Genomic DNA, 16,863 nt, shown 5'->3' on the forward strand with positions numbered 1-16,863 from the left:
TACGACTGGAACGTACTGGGGTGTGGGTAGACGGGGCTATGACACGTCCTGGGGTGGGGGTGTGGCTCGCACGTACTGGGGTGTAGGTACACGGGGGGTACGACACGTACAGGGGTGGGGGGGTGTCCATGGACGATGGTACGACACGTACTGGGGTGGGGGGGTGTACATTGACGGTGGTACGACACGTACTGGGGTGGGGGTACAACTGGAACGTACTGGGGTGTGGGTAGACGGGGCTATGACACGTCCTGGGGTGGGGGTGTGGCTCGCACGTACTGGGGTGTAGGTACACGGGGGGTACGACACGTACAGGGGTGGGGGGGTGTCCATGGACGATGGTACGACACGTACTGGGGTGGGGGGGTGTACATTGACGGTGATACGACACGTACTGGGGTGGGGGTACGACTGGAACGTACTGGGGTGTGGGTAGACGGGGCTATGACACGTCCTGGGGTGGTGGTGTGGCTCGCACGTACTGGGGTGTAGGTACACGGGGGGTACGACACGTACTGGGGTGGGGGTACGACTGGAACGTACTGGGGTGTGGGTGGACGGGGCTATGACACGTCCTGGGGTGGGGGTGTGGCTCGCACGTACTGGGGTGTAGGTACACGGGGGGTACGACACGTACAGGGGTGGGGGGGTGTCCATGGACGATGGTACGACACGTACTGGGGTGGGGGGGTGTACATTGACGGTGGTACGACACGTACTGGGGTGTGGGTACGACTGGAACGTACTGGGGTGTGGGTAGACGGGGCTATGACACGTCCTGGGGTGGGGGTGTGGCTCGCACGTACTGGGGTGTAGGTACACGGGGGGTACGACACGTACAGGGGTGGGGGGGTGTCCATGGACGATGGTACGACACGTACTGGGGTGGGGGGGTGTACATTGACGGTGGTACGACACGTACTGGGGTGGGGGTACGACTGGAACGTACTGGGGTGTGGGTGGACGGGGCTTTGACACGTCCTGGGGTGGGGGTGTGGCTCGCACGTACTGGGGTGTAGGTACACGGGGGGTACGACACGTACAGGGGTGGGGGGGTGTCCATGGACGATGGTACGACACGTACTGGGGTGGGGGGGTGTACATTGACGGTGGTACGACACGTACTGGGGTGGGGGTACGACTGGAACGTACTGGGGTGTGGGTAGACGGGGCTATGACACGTCCTGGGGTGGGGGTTCGACTGGAACGTACTGGGGTGTACCTAGACGGGTGGGGGTATACATATACGGGGGGTACGTGTCGGACGTACGGGGGCTGGGGGGAGTGTTGGGCGCGTATGCGGGCACATGTCTCCATGGTTGCTGTAGGAGTTCGGTGCGGACGGTGTTTTTTCCATACGGTTGTGACCTCGGACGCACGGGATGGATCGTGATTCCTAGGTCGGACTTGGTTTTTCACGTTTGTAAGGTAATTGTCCGAGGACGTGTCGGACACATTTTCCGACCCGGGGACGTGTGGGGAATGATTCCCAGTGCGGTTCGTATGGACTTTTTACCATGCGAATCGTGATTGCCAGTTCGTACGGCACTTGTACGATTCGTACGGTAAAAAGACCCGATACGAGTCGCACGGGGGAATTTTTTACCGGATCGTGATCGGCACCTATATGTATCACTTTCAAAGGTTTAATCTATAATTAAAAGTGAAAATGTTTCCTACCTGGACGCAGATCAGCTTCCTGCTGCTTCCTCCTCCGATGCTCTTCAAAATGGCGCATTACGTCGACGCTCACGTCATTACGTCATCGCGTGCTTCAATATTTATAACGGACTACTTTATTTAACTAATCTGTAAATAAATGTTTAAAAATGTAATTTAAATATTTATATGTTTTCTAAAAAATGTACCTTATTTTGCAAAAATCAATAAAAATATGGTTTATTTTTTAAGTTTGTTTCAATAAAGAAATATTTTATAAACATTATTTGTTTACTGTTATTATTTATAAAAATTGTAATGTAATCATGTAAAATGTTACTTTTTAAATGTAAATTTACTAATTCTTTTCCTTACCTCGACTCTATATTCTTTTTCCTTCTAAACTTGCGCATTCTTCTCTTTCTGATCCTTCTTTTCTTGTTCCGCGGGTTGTATATTCTGAAGCTGCCAAAATAAATGAAGGACAAATAAGCTCATAGACTTCAATGCAAAAGCGTGGGAATTTTTTTTTAAAGTAAGTTCTATTTTCTTTGCTCTATTTTCTTTAGGTATTATTATTTCTGAAATGCATTTCTAATTACTCTTTTAATATTAAAAATATTTTTAGTTTTTTATCTTTTTTTTTTAACATTTCTCTAATTTTATATTATAATACTCCAAAAGTACTCTTACTTTTTTTGTATTTTTTTTACAAACATTAAACTTTATATAAGAAGATTAAAAATACTCAAGTATTAATCTTTCATAATACTAATATTAATTTTTATATTAATTGATATTAATTTTAAATAATTGCTCTAGTATTAATATTTTATAATAATCCAAATTTTTCTTTTAATTACATATTTTAGTAAAATTAAAATTACTCAATTATTAATTTCTCATAATACAATTCTTTTATTAATAATATTTTTTTTTTAATTAACTTAAAAAATACTCTTTAATTTTTTAAAAATACTCAAGTATGATTCTTTCATAAGACTAATTTTTAAATAAATTTTTTTATATATTTTTTAAGAAAGCTCTAGTATAAATAATTAATAATAAATCTATTTTTAAATTTTTAACATATTATAATACAATTAAAAATACTCAATTATTAATTTTTCAAAAGACAAATCATTTAATATTAAAATTATATTTATTTAATTTAACTAAAAAAATACTCTTTGATATTAGAAAAATACTCTTTTATTAATCTTATATTTTTTTCATTTAACTTAAAATATACTCTTTGAAATTAGAAAAATACTCAAGTATTAATCATATATTTATTTAATTTAACTTAAAAAATACTCTTTTATATTAGAAAAATACTCAAGTATTAATCTTTTGTTAAACTACTCACATTTTTAATTTTTTCAAAAAAAAAAAAAAAAATTAATCAATAATTACACTATCATATTTTACAAATATAGTAATTATTTTAAATTATACAATATATATTTAATTTTTTACAAATCTCAATATTAAAAAAAATGCGTTGTAATAGTATATGCGTTGTAAAAGTACTTACCATATACCATCATGCGTTGTAAATGCATGCGTTGTAAATGCATGCGTTGTAAAGGCTTTTGCAAAGAATGCGTTGTAATGGTATATGCGTTGTAAAAGTACTTACCATATAATAGCATGCGTTGTAAATGCATGCGTTGTAAAAGCTTTTGCGTTGTAAAAAATGCGTTGTAATAGCATAGCGTTGTAAAAGTTGCGTTGTAAAGGTTGTTTCCCAGTGAGAGCCCCACATGTCAGCTCACCCTGGATACCCCTACATGTCTAGTTTAAAAACATGTACAGGCTGGCTAGGTTTCCCTAGGTGCGGGCTGAGCTACTGTCTAAAATCTTCACCTGCCCACATTGAAAAAAAAGGGCCAGTTTTCGGGGGAAAATGTGATGCATCTGAGAACATTCTTGGCCGATTCTTCAAATTTGACTCTGGTCAAAAGACCTTGAGAGTAGCCTGAGAAGAAAAGGAGTTAACAACCATTTAAGCCTCAAGCTACAGTATGATCATTAGGAATACACAATAAAGGTCTGACTCAGTAACTTAAATTAAAAGGTTTATTAAGAACTCAAAGCCATACTAATATAAATCTTTCTCAAAAATATAGTATAAATGTACAACATAAATATTGGTCCCCAACAGCAAAGAACATATAAGGATCTCAGTAGCAGTGATATAGTGGCGATGCAAAAAATCAGGAAAAGGATTTGATGACTCGTCTAATGGTTTTGATCCTTCTTCCTATACATGGAAAAGCAGCACCAACTAAACCCTACACTAAACTTGGGATAGGGAAACCCTAATAAATCAAGAAAGGAAGAGAGGTGTCAGCATCTGAACCTCTTTAGTGATTCCATAAGTTAGAAGTCTTATACAGCATGAAGCCACACAATAAGAGATGTACCTCTCCAAGTCTAAAGGGAGTCTGACTAAACCCAAGGAGGCTTCACTATTAAAAAAAAAAAAAAAGAACATTCAAGAAAACATGACCTTGTACACATCATGATATGTTTTCCAGTACCCAGAGAAGAACTTGGGGGCATATGCATCAAGACATGCTTTTGTGAGTCCTTAATTGCGATTATTAAGGAATCGCAATTAAGGACTCACAAAAGCCTATGCATGTAGGAATCGCTATAAAAATAGCAATTCCTAAATATTCCTTAATTGCGACTTGCAAATTGTGAGTCCCAATTAAGGAATGGCTTCCAATTCATTCCTTTGGGCCTACAGGCCCATAGGAATAAATGGAAAATTGCATGCGCAATTTGCGAATACCAATAGGTACCCGCAAATTGCACATGCAATTTCAAGGGTGCATGGGTTTTCAAAAGGACACCCTGTTGCACCCCTGAAATTGTGATGTGCACCCATGTTGCCCACACACATGCCCTAAGGGCATGTGTGTGTGCAACATAAAACTTTGAAAAATGCACTTTATTGCATTTTTCAAAGTTTTTGCAAATTACCGACCAGTTTAATTGTTCGGTAATTTGCGGCCCCAATAGCGAAATCACTATTTCAACGGTGTTCTTGCATTGCATTTATGGAATCGCAAATTGCGATTCCTTAAATGCAATCGCAATTTGGGAAATCGCAAAAAAAAATTGCGATTACTGAAATGACGCACCCCAAATAGTTTCATGCATTGCAAAAGGCCATTTTGCGATTGCAAACGGCTGATTTTTGTGAATCGCACTGTTTGCGTTTGCAAAATACCTTGATGTATGTGCCCCTTGGCACCTTGAACACTAATCCCATATTCCAGTCTCCACTTCCAAAGTGTCCTTGGTTCTTCCCTGCGCCTGATAGTACCAACTGGTAACACTCCCTTTGTTCTTCATTAAAATCATTTGACCTTGTCAGCTCTTCCTCACTTCTCTATCTCTGAAATACAATGGGGCAGATTTACAAGCCCCCTGCACCACCAGTACGTCACTTTTTGTGACGTACTGGTGGCGCATGTTACTGCTCCAAATTTACAAGGACAGGAAAACCCACCATGCGTGGCTTTTCCTCTCCTTGTAAATATGGCCCCTTTACATGCAGCACTGTGCGTGAAAGGGGCGTTCCATGGGTGTTGCTGTGGTGTTCCCATGCAACATCCATGGAAAAAGACCCATTTCCAGATTTACGAGGAATCGTATATCTGGAAATGCGTCTGAATGCTACGCCTCCCCAGGGGTGGCGTAGCAAGGCGCAACAAGGAGAAATGTGTTCATTTCTCCTCGTTTTTTCCTCTTTCAATACGTGCTGCATTCTACAGCACGCATTGAAAGAGGAAAATGCCTGTGGTGATTATTTTTGTGCAGGAAGGTGCCCCTTCCTGCACAAAAATAATCTCCCCAAGACGCAGGCATCCTTGCACCATGGTGCAAGGGTGCCTGCGCCGGCGCATGACAGCAGTTTGTGCGCCAGCGCAGGGAAGAGCACAGGAATGCAACATATTATTGTAAATATGTCGCATTCCTGTGCTTAGGAAGTGCTGAAGCGTGCCGCAGCCAAAGGGCTTGTGTTGCCACGCTGCGGCACTTCCTTGTAAATCTGCCCCAATGTGCTTTTCACTAACTAAGGAATGCTTTTGGTCTTTACCTGCAGAGGAGAAAAACATGCAGAAAAACAAATTTCACGTTAAGGTGAAATGTCTCGACTGCAAGTGTAAGGCCCACAATCACGCTAACTTAACATTTCTCTTTAAAAACAAATTGGTTTTGCAACCTACATATAATCCAGTAAATTAAATCTTTAATAATGAATCAAGCTATATCACGCAGTACTCCTATATGTTGCACTATAACTAGGGCTCCCGGTTTTCCGTTTAAACGGATTTTTACATATAAATACAGACGGAAAACTATTCTTCCGTTGTCTGTATTTATATTTAGAAACAGCAAAATACTAGTAAATTTTGCCGCGCTGCCGTGCTTCTGCCCAGAGTTGCCACGCCCCTGTTCCTTTTCTTGCTGCCCCAGCCCTTCTTTTGAATTTGTTATCTCCAGGGCACCGCTGCTCGAGTGAGCTCTGCGCCAGCCCGTCGCTATTTCGCAAGGTAAGTGTATTTCTGTGGCCTCAGGGTACAGATTAATGGCGGCCTCACAGCAACCCAGCACACTAACCCTTGAATGACGCTCCTGACACTGTCTGTCCCACTGCAGCCTCGGACTCTGGCTCCGGCCCCCCACGCCGTATGTACCGGCAGCACCAGGGGGGTTCGTATCGTTTTTTTTGTTTGTTTAGAACAGCAATTAACGATCATTGATGTGACGGATTATCCTAATCCTAAACTGCAGCTCAGGGATTGTGCATTGTATTCTGCGAGCTGTGCTATCAAATAGTCAAGATGATACATTTAATAGTTGTGTTCGTCTGGCCCTTAAAATGACGCTCAGTCCACATCCTGCCTGTTGTGTTCACCATTACTACCTGATCATTAACATGCATGGCTATTAATGCTTCCTCAGACACTGGGCGTCCAGAGTTCGGGAAATGCACAGGGCCGCTTTGCCATGGAAATACAAGACAGCAGGATTAAGAAAAGACAATTCCATGACCTTTAATTCACCAGAGTGAACTAATGATCAGATGTTTCCGAGGGGACGTGCTAGTTAATATTTTTAGAGCTTTTGTTCTGTTCGTTAAAAGTCCAGACGCCTTGTTTGGTGGTATATTGGTTGTGCAACGCACCTGTGAACCGACACTTCGTGTGGGATATTGTCCCACCAAAAAGGGGCTTAAAAGCTCGAAATTACATCAGAAAATAGTAAGCAACATTGAACGCTGGTTGCCACCGGCAGTACATTTGTCTTTTTTAATGTCAGACAATTTGCCCACAGAAGAAAGGAATGCATGGGCACCAACAGTACAAGGTTTTCAAAAGGCAAAGGGTAGCCATAGCCAGATGGTTGCAGTGCAAGCTTCAGTAACACAGACAAAACAAATGCAGCAGTGCTTTTACCCTCAAACCCCCCCAAAACATCCCTCTTTCATTTAATCACATGGCGAATTATATTCACTGTTTGAAGCCATATCTGAAGTGTTGTATAAATGATTGAATAGTTGGATGGTCAGTCGATCCATGGTGAATACACAGTTGACAAACCCTCAGCTCTTGTGTCCGTGTACAAGCAGTTGCACATGTATTTTTTGGGACTGAAATAAATGTGGAAAAATAATAGCTGTAGTGTCGGTCTTTTGGTTGTGGCAAAAATAAATGCGGATAAATACTGAAAAAATACCCAAAAAATAAATATGGATAAATACAGACGGAAATGGCAAAAAAATAAATACCATAAAACCGGGAGCCCTAACTATAACTAATACAAGTAATTTTAAGCAAAAATGACAACTAATCACAATTTATAAAGAAAGCATCAAACACACACATTCTCACTAATCCCTGGCAAATGCAATGCATTAAATACATTTTAGCACACCACCTTACAATCTTAACCTCTAGATGATTATTATCAACAGTGCCGATGTTTCTGAAGAGGAACACTTTAAATGCATTCACATATATGTCAAAACACACAATAGATGCACTTCTATATGTTTGATGCACCATATCTCTTTAGTATTATTGTATCACACAAGTACATGAGGCCAAATGTAAATATATATATATGTGGCCTAGCCAAACGCAAAAGGATGGCGCCAAAATTATGCTACTACACGTCCATGTTGCGTTTTGGGACATTTCCTGTTGCAGGCATAGGCCTACCTTCACAATTGAGGGGTCATCTTTACTGGGAGACTTGGGGTAATGCTGGATGGATGGAAGTCTGTGGGTCACTAAGGATTCCAGAACGTCCTCTCTCAGAAATGTGAGGAAAATGTGATTTTTTAGTCAAGGATTGAGGTTTGCAAGGGATTTGAGGTAAAAAAGTCAGCACACCCTGGATACCCCTTGGTGTCTACTTTTTAAAAATGTAGAGGTTATCTAGGTTTCCCTAGGTGCAGGCTGAGCTTAGGTTCAAAATCTAGAACTACACATAATGGTAAAAAAAGGTTATTTTTCAGTGAAAAAAATAGATTACCAGATGTTGCATTTTGGGACATTTCAGGTCAAAGGCACCAGGCCTACCTACACAAGTGAGGTAACATTTTAATTGGAAGACTTGTGGAAGTATAGAATAGTAGAAAATGTGTTATTACCAATTGGGTTTTGCTCCATTCATGCCTTTCAAATGTAAGCCAGTTATAAGAAAGATGACAGTTTGAGAAATACCCTCTAAATCATAAGCTAGTATGGAGGCCCACAAATCAAGTTGAGAGATGTACAAATAATTACTGCTCCTAAACTCTATCGTGTGCCCATTTCAGAAATACATTACATTGATACTAATGTTTCACTCTGCCTATTTCGCTATATGAATTGGCCTATACTCGGTGCTCAATGAAAAACCATTGTACTGTGCAGTTCAGTTGTTGGCTCTGGGTATCTTGTATTCTTGGACAACCTACAAACCCTATATATGCCCACAACCAAAGGGCATGGCGGATGTAACTCAAAAACTGTTGTACAAAATTAGTTTGTTTGAGTCTGCGCTACATGTTCCTGCAAGCTGGGAAGATGTTGACTTTGGTACAGCAAACCGTTTGTGGATGCCATATTTAGGGAAAAACAGACACTTTTATCTGGACCACTTTTCCCCTATTTTTCTCAAAAACCTACATTTTTTAAACTATATTTTGCCTATTTTCTTGGTCTGCTCCAGGGGAATCCACAAACCCTTTAAACTTCCCAGGCTGTTGGAAAAAAGGATGCAAATTTGCCATGTATACCATATGTGGAAAGCAGATTATGGAGCCCTACGTCCAAACTACCCCAATCAGCCCAAAAAAGTGCTCAGCATTGGTGGAGGGGAGGCATGAGTTATGAGACCCAGCAGTTAGGGGTTAAGATGGAGGATATTTGATTTGGTGAGTGAAGAAGCATTTCCTCTGGAAGGAACTAGGAACAGAGATTTGAATATTTCAAGTTCTGAATCTCTGAGTATTTATGTGCTGATTCAATGTTGTCCTGGGATGGAACCTTATCTTGAGTGGGTCAATAATGCATGGGAAAGATCACTCTTTGCTAGATTTCCACTGGGCTCTATCAGATTGAAGCTGTATTTCCTATGTTTGTTGCTGCCCCTGTGAGGAGACCTCTGACCAAACTATTCGGCACTTTCAGATTTTTTGCACATTTTTCAGAGATCTGTCCAAGGACTTGCTTATTGCAGCTGTTCGGAAAGCCTAGATTAATAACTGTAAGGCTGCACTATTTTATCTCCAGTCAATGTGCTCAGAAGATCTCTACTCTAGAGTAGGCCTATTTTAAAAATTCGCTGGCAAATTACGCAATTCCATGATGTTCTGATATTTGTTGAATCTGTTTTTTTAATATTTTGACCTTTTACTGTATGAAATATGTATTTTTAATCTATGATAGAAAAAATTAATGGACATGTCTATTGTTTTGTACATGATTTTATGGCCAATTTTGCTGGTCGAAATTAAGATAATGATGAAGAAATATGTAAAACACCAATTACTCCATGTATGTGCCTCGTTCTAATTATCGGTGTGCAATCAATGAAAAATAAATAGATGTTTTTATGTTCCCAAATCATCCCAATGCTTTGCGAACATAATAAAGAAGTAAGAAACAATGATTGATTTTTTAAAAATTAACACCAATAAGACGGAGGTCATGGAGTTTGGTAAGGGTCTAACCCTGTGGAATCAAACATGGTGGCCAACAGAGGCGGTGAGTGTCCCTGCCCGACAACTAAGGCTAGGAACCTAGGAGTGATCCTCGATAATCAATTAAACTTCACAGGCCAGACTAACTACCGAACGTCCTCGTGTTTCTTTTTATTGAAGATTTTACGCAAGATATTACCTTTCATCCCACAGGAACTCAGGAAAACTGTGGTAGTAGCCCTCATCCATTCTAAAATAGACTTCAGCAATGCACTCTTCCTGGGCATTGACAAAGCGCAGATGACTAATTTATAATCTTTACAAAACGCCGCTGCACGACTCTTATTAAACATTCCTAAAGGTCATCCCACCTCCGCTAGTAAAAGGTTATTACATTGGCTCCCTACCAAACAATGAGTGGAATTTAAGGCCCTCTGTCTGGTTCATAAGGCACTGTACAGAAGAGGTGCCGTTGATATTCAGAAACTGTTTTCTTGGTATTCACCTAAGAAAAATCTCAGATCTACAAACACGGGTCTCTTACAAATTCCAAAAATCTATAGAGCAAGATGGGGAGGCAGGAGTTTGTCCCACTGTGCAGGCAAACTGTGGAACAAGATGCCAGCTGCTATGAAGTTGCAGTCAAAGAGGCAGCATTTTAGGAAATCGCTTAAAACCTGGTTGTTTCCTTTTGACTAAGTTTCAGGATCGATCAGAGCAGCACCCCCTCACACCTCCTTTAGCACCAAGACGCCGTGGCAATCGAGCGTTTTAGAAATCTATTTTACATTTACATTTACATTCCTCCCATTCCAGTTTTCATATTAATTTTTACCTGCCTGAAGACGCATATTTTCCATTTTCAATCAAGCCCATTTCTGAATTTCTTTTTTTTTTTTTTTTTTTTTTTTTTTGAAAAACCTTTATTGATGTTTCAATCATTTACACTTATGGGCCTACAACCCCCCGGGGCCGGCCGCTAAGTAAGCAGGATAATAAAAGCAAATGTCAACACAGGCGGCACCTCGGAGAGCAAAGTCTTCAATCCAATATAGTCCGGCCAATGAGCCGCGCAGGTAGGACACCAGGAGAGAAAGGGTTTTTCATTTTATGATAAGACAAAACAGTAGGATCAGGTGCCAAACAATTTCCCAACAGCGAGAAGGGGCAAGGATAAGAGACGTAAACCATAAGCAGCAATACATTGAAACAATGGCGCAGGCGCGAAAAAGTACGGATGTGGAGAAATATCAAAAATAATTGCGCCTGCAGGTCCCCGTACCTAAAGCCCAGCGAACCCCCCGGAAACTGTGGCACACATGAAGAGCAAACGATTCACAATCAGGGTAGTGTATCGCACTGATCCCAGAAAAATAAGCAAAAAGAAACAGAGAAGAAAGAGGAGGCCATGGAAAAAGAAATAAAGACTAAAGAGTCCCCTCCCCCATCCCCCCACCCTGCACCTCTGCGAATGAGTATGGCCCCACCCCCCGGCAGTGTGCCTGTCGCCCTGGAACTAGACCCGAAATATAGAAGAGACAGGGAAAAAAGAGAGTGAGAAAGAGCCCCCCCAGACAGGGGGGCGGAAAGAATATAATAAACTGGAGGAGGGCCTTAAAAACATACCCCCGGCTTCTCCCTCCCGCACGGTGAAATCTCCCCCCAGCAAGCAATTAGCAGCACCAAGTCGACATATCAAAAAAAAAAAAAAAGGGGGGGGGGGGATGGGGAGCATTATACACCAATTATGCGAATAACCACGAGAGCGCGCAACCATGAGTCCGCCTGTCTACTAGGTGACCACCCCCGAAGGATCGGCCTCAGCCTTGACCGCTTTTTGCGATTCTGCCCATGCCTGCCCCTCGACCCAGCACCATGTCCGATGTCCCAAGGTACAGGAGTGTCCAAAAACAGTCGGGAAGCGCCGCACACGGGTGGGGTGGAGGTCTCTGAGCGTCCGCACAGACCGCTTCATGGAGGGGTGTCTTTTCCAGTGCCGCCCCAGGATCTGCGCTGCACACAAGGTCCAGACAGGCTGAATCAGCCAAAGGAGACACACGTTGCCGGAATTGTCCCCGGGCCGCCGGAGACCGCGCACGGGACAAGGCCACCATCGTCCGCTCAGGTCCAATACCTCCGGAACAGATCAAGTCCACAGTTAGCCGACCACACGGTAGCATATCGTCCGGAGTGTCCGGCTGTACACTAATCGCGGGGGGGGCCGCAACATCTTCCTCTTGTGTGCAGTGTAAAAAGCCACTGTGTACCTGTGGATCAGCATGCCGCCACTGTCCCAACGCTGTCACCACATCATCCAGCTTCCCCCCCAGGATCCCGGCGCCATGAGCCAAGGAGTAATGAAGGGCACCAAGGGCCTCCAGGAGGTCGCCGTACCCCAGAGCAGCTCCCTCCGATCGCTCCGCCACACTCCCGAAAGTCACACACCCCCTGTCTCGCTGCGTCCCAGCGGAGAGGATGGTAGGCGGCATCGTGACAAAATGGCCGCTGGGAAGGCCCGACTCGTATTGGGGCCAGGACCCCGGGAACAACGCCTCAAGGTCCACGTCGCTGAAGACAGGGATCCTGGGGCAGGCACAGATTCAGCCGTTGCGCGGGCACGGGCAACAGTCGTCTCCGCCACGGACCAGCTCCCGCAGAAAGCCGGGAGCAGCCCCCAAGGATCAGGGCGAGCCAGGGACGGCGTCCGGGCAGCTCACCGTCAAAGGCAGGGGCAATCGCCACAGAATCCGAGAATTTTACACCCGGGCATGTCATCAGTCCGCAACAGCACACAGGCCGAGGGGAGCTTCGCTTCGGTGGACCGACTCCACCCAGTCACCACAGGCCGCTGTTGTTCAACTGCCACCCAGCGAAGGCGTCCACTCGAGGTCCCGGCTTCGGGACCGCACGGGCCGCAAAGTTCAACCGCTGATTTCTCCGGTTGTACGGCAGTCAGAAACCTCGGAGTCACACGATCGGTTGCCACTTTCGTTCACGAACACGATTTCGTAGCGCAGAGTAAGGATCTCATGCAGGATAGCCGTGCGGGATGCGGAGGTTCACGGAGCCGGGAATCTACGCTGCCGTCCCGGTCGCCATCTTGGCTCCTCCCCCCATTTCTGAATTTCTATACATACACAGAAATGGACAGTGGACCAACTTGACAAAAGGCACCAAACTCAGAAATTTGACCAAACAGTATATTTTACAAGAACCAGAGATACTCCTGTGTGCAAAACCACAACGGCGCCTTCTGTCCAAAGGAACCAAACCCAATTAACAGGGTTAATGAAACAAGTAAATTTGTATCGTGGTTGCACCACTTCAATTAAATATGGTCAAATAATCCATATTGAATCCGTCAGATAATTAAATGTCCTTCTTTATTTGTTCATTTGTATTCTTCTTTCTTTTAAACAGAGCACAGCCAACGCGTTTCGTTCTCACAAGAGAATTTCTTCAGGGCTGCAAAGTTTAAATATACATAAAAATGTGTAAGAATGTGTATAAAAAACCCCTATGTATAAAAATATGTAAACATAAACATATAAAAATAACATACCACATTCAAATGAAACAAACATGACACGACATAGCAGAACATCATCCTGTGCATTGTATCATAAATAGAAGTATTGCACTCCATAACAATACAGTAATAACCATATCATTTCTACTCCGAAGAAATTACCTCATTTGTGACCATTTATCAAATCAAATACAAGAAACAATAAATCATAATTCATAAAAAACAACAATCAAAATCAGAGCCTCATTTCACCATTAGTACACAAAACCAAAAGATGAAAGAATGGAAGAGGAAAGGAAAGGGGGGGGGGAAGGGGGAAGGAGAGGGGGGAGGGGGGGAAGGGGGAAGGGAGGGAAAGGAAAAAGGGGGGAGGGAGGGTAAAGAGGGGAGAAGAAAAGTGAACGAAAGAAAAGAAAAAGAAGAAAGGAACAACATAGAATAAGTAAAACATACCATAATTAATATTCACGAAGTAGTGGATGTAAATTTCTGTGACTATGTAGTCCTGGTCCAATACGACCTACACGCCCAATGCTTGTGATTCAACTGTGAATACAAACATAATGCATAGCCAAAAATAAAGCTAATTGGAACCACCGAACAGAGGAAATATCATATATACTTCTGCAAATCACATCAAAATTAGGAGAACTCAGGATATTCAACATACCTTATAGCTTGACAATGGTGTTAGTACCGATCTAAGGTAACTAATGGTATTTTTCAAAGGTATGGTGATATGATAGTCACCAGTAAGTTGTTTAAAACCATAGTTACGACAGGAGCATCACCACCGCACCTATTTGGATTCGATCATCAAAAAACCATATCTTAGTATAAATATCCTTTGTTAAATGGAATCAAAAATAAGAGCCAAAGAACCTAAATAATAAATATGCAATCTTGAAGTTCACAATCTTCCACCTAATTTGATACCACATAGTTATGGTCGTGTATTACATGGTATTATATCCCAAACGGTAAACAGGTATTGAAACCTGGATGGCCACCCCAAACGAAGACACGTGCTGGGTAATCCCATATCTCTGCTAATATAGCGCTTACAACATAGTAGATGACAAATTCCACCGTTGCCCAAACATGTACTCTGGGCTAAGATATGGAAAAGTGTCATATTAAGAAAGGCGCATATGAGAATGAGCCAAAATACGTAAGATCAAGGGTCACTAAGCTGTGAAAACATTATAGATCGAAGAGAGACTCGTATATAGGTGATCTCAAAGAACCCAAAACTCACCAGATGTAATATGGCATCGTAATTAAAACCATAAATATAACATTTCCCCACTGTACGATAGAACGATTATATCCTGCTAGTAGTAAGACAAATAGCTCTTGGACTCACATAAACCCAAGACGATGTAACGAAGAAACGATAACAAACACTAACACCACAATCACTGCAAACAAAACACCCGTGTGATATGCACAGCGTGTGTGTGTCAGACAAGTTCCACACAAATACCCCGAATCTATCCGTAATTTAAAATTAGTAGAAATGAGCATTCACTGCTAAAACGTTCCTACCTGTCGTAGGTACATTGAACTGTCTGTCGATCTTCCCGACATGCAGAATCCCGCTGATATTTCAAAACCGCGAATGGCGGATTACCGTCATTAAAAACAAACCCGAACGTGCGTCTGACATCACATGTACGCACATGCGCGGTCATCCCATATAATTGCTAGTCAAGTATAGCGAACACGGCCGCCATCTTGTAATGTGAGCCAGAGCGCATATCGGTGCACCTGATATATGAGCATTATAAAGAATCCAAGGTTTGGAAGGCATTCAAATATTATTCATATCTACCCAATGTGACATTATTATGCCTATCGTCATGTGTACGTCATATGTACGCACATGCGCTGCCATCCCATATAATTGCTAGTCGAGTAAAGCGAACACGGCCACCATCTTGTAATGTGAACCAGAGCGCATATCGGTGCACCTGCTATATGAGCACTATAAAGAATCCAAGGTTTGGAAGGCATTCAAATATTATTCGTATCTACACAATGTGACATTATTAAGCCTATCAATCCCCCAGGCCGCGCTACTAATTCAAAAACCAAAAAATATATAAACAAATTCAAATGACCATTAAAGAAGAAATTACCTCCGTATTAAATAGAAATGTGCACCTGACATCATCAGTGCACATAGAAATTCGTCCATACCTACAGATAGAAATTAATTTGTACTATTTGATTCTATATATAAAAAAGTATAGTGACCATGTATAGTAATGAGGCACTGGACTAAGACCACAGCGAGTGTCAGCACAGCGAGTGTCAGCATTCTTCGCATAGACAGACGGAATCCCCATAAGGTTATATGTTATATAAATAAACAATATGGGAGACAATATATATCCTGATAATCTTAACCTAGATTGATTGTGTAACTCTTTAAGACCAAAATTCAAATCAGAATTAGAATCCAGGGAAAGGAAAAAGGGAGGGAAAAGAAAGTGAGGATATTCTGTGTTACTGGTTTGAAAACAACGGCTTGACACATACATATGACAATTGTGGCATCAAAGGGGCAACCCATACATGTTTTTCTAATAATGCCAAACATGAAACAAAATCGATGACGAAATAATAACAACATTTGCTTACGGATAGTGTCCCGTGTGGTAAAATATTTAGCAAATATCCAACAAAGGACATATATAAGTATTTAGATGTAATTCATACAACTCAACAATAGAACACATGCAACATCTTGGCAGTGACTATTCACAGGAAATAGTGCATTTCATCGTCAGAGTTATGACCCATCTCAATACATTTAAGACGACATATCCACATGGCCTCTTTTTTATGGAGAATTAATTTTCTACTTCCACCCCGAGGGTTAAGAGGAATGTGGTCAATCCCATGAAACCATATTGTACAATTTTCTCCGTGGTTTTCTCTCATGTGGTATGTCTTAGGATATTTCAAGTCATAGTTTCTAAAGGCCCTTATATGCTCCTGGATGCGTAGTTGGAGCGGTCGCACCGTACTGCCTACATAGATTTTATTGCAATCACAGCCCAGTATATATACAAAGTGACTTGTTTTACAATTAATAAATTGCCTTATGTCATATTCCTTGGCTATGTTATAATGACATTTTTTTATCTTATTTTTACCAAACAGGCAGACATTACAACTCGAACATGTGTAAAAACCCTTTGGTGTAGTGGGTAGCCAAGATTTAGGACTTGTTTGTCTAGGATAGGTGGGACATAACAAATTGCGAAGTGTTTTGCCTCTCCGAAATGTAATCTTCGGTGTTGCCGTAACAAGTGCTCTCAAATTAGGTATCTCGTAAAGCAAACCCCAGTGTCGCTTAAGAATATTAAATAAACTGGCACTGTTCTTTGTGTATTGTGTGATGAAGGCTAAACGTGATCCCTCTGTCTTTTTATGATTAACTCTTATGTGT

This window comes from Triturus cristatus, chromosome 2_1 (genome assembly GCF_964204655.1).
Source record: "Triturus cristatus chromosome 2_1, aTriCri1.1, whole genome shotgun sequence".
In the NCBI taxonomy this organism is placed as follows: Eukaryota; Metazoa; Chordata; class Amphibia; order Caudata; family Salamandridae; genus Triturus; species Triturus cristatus.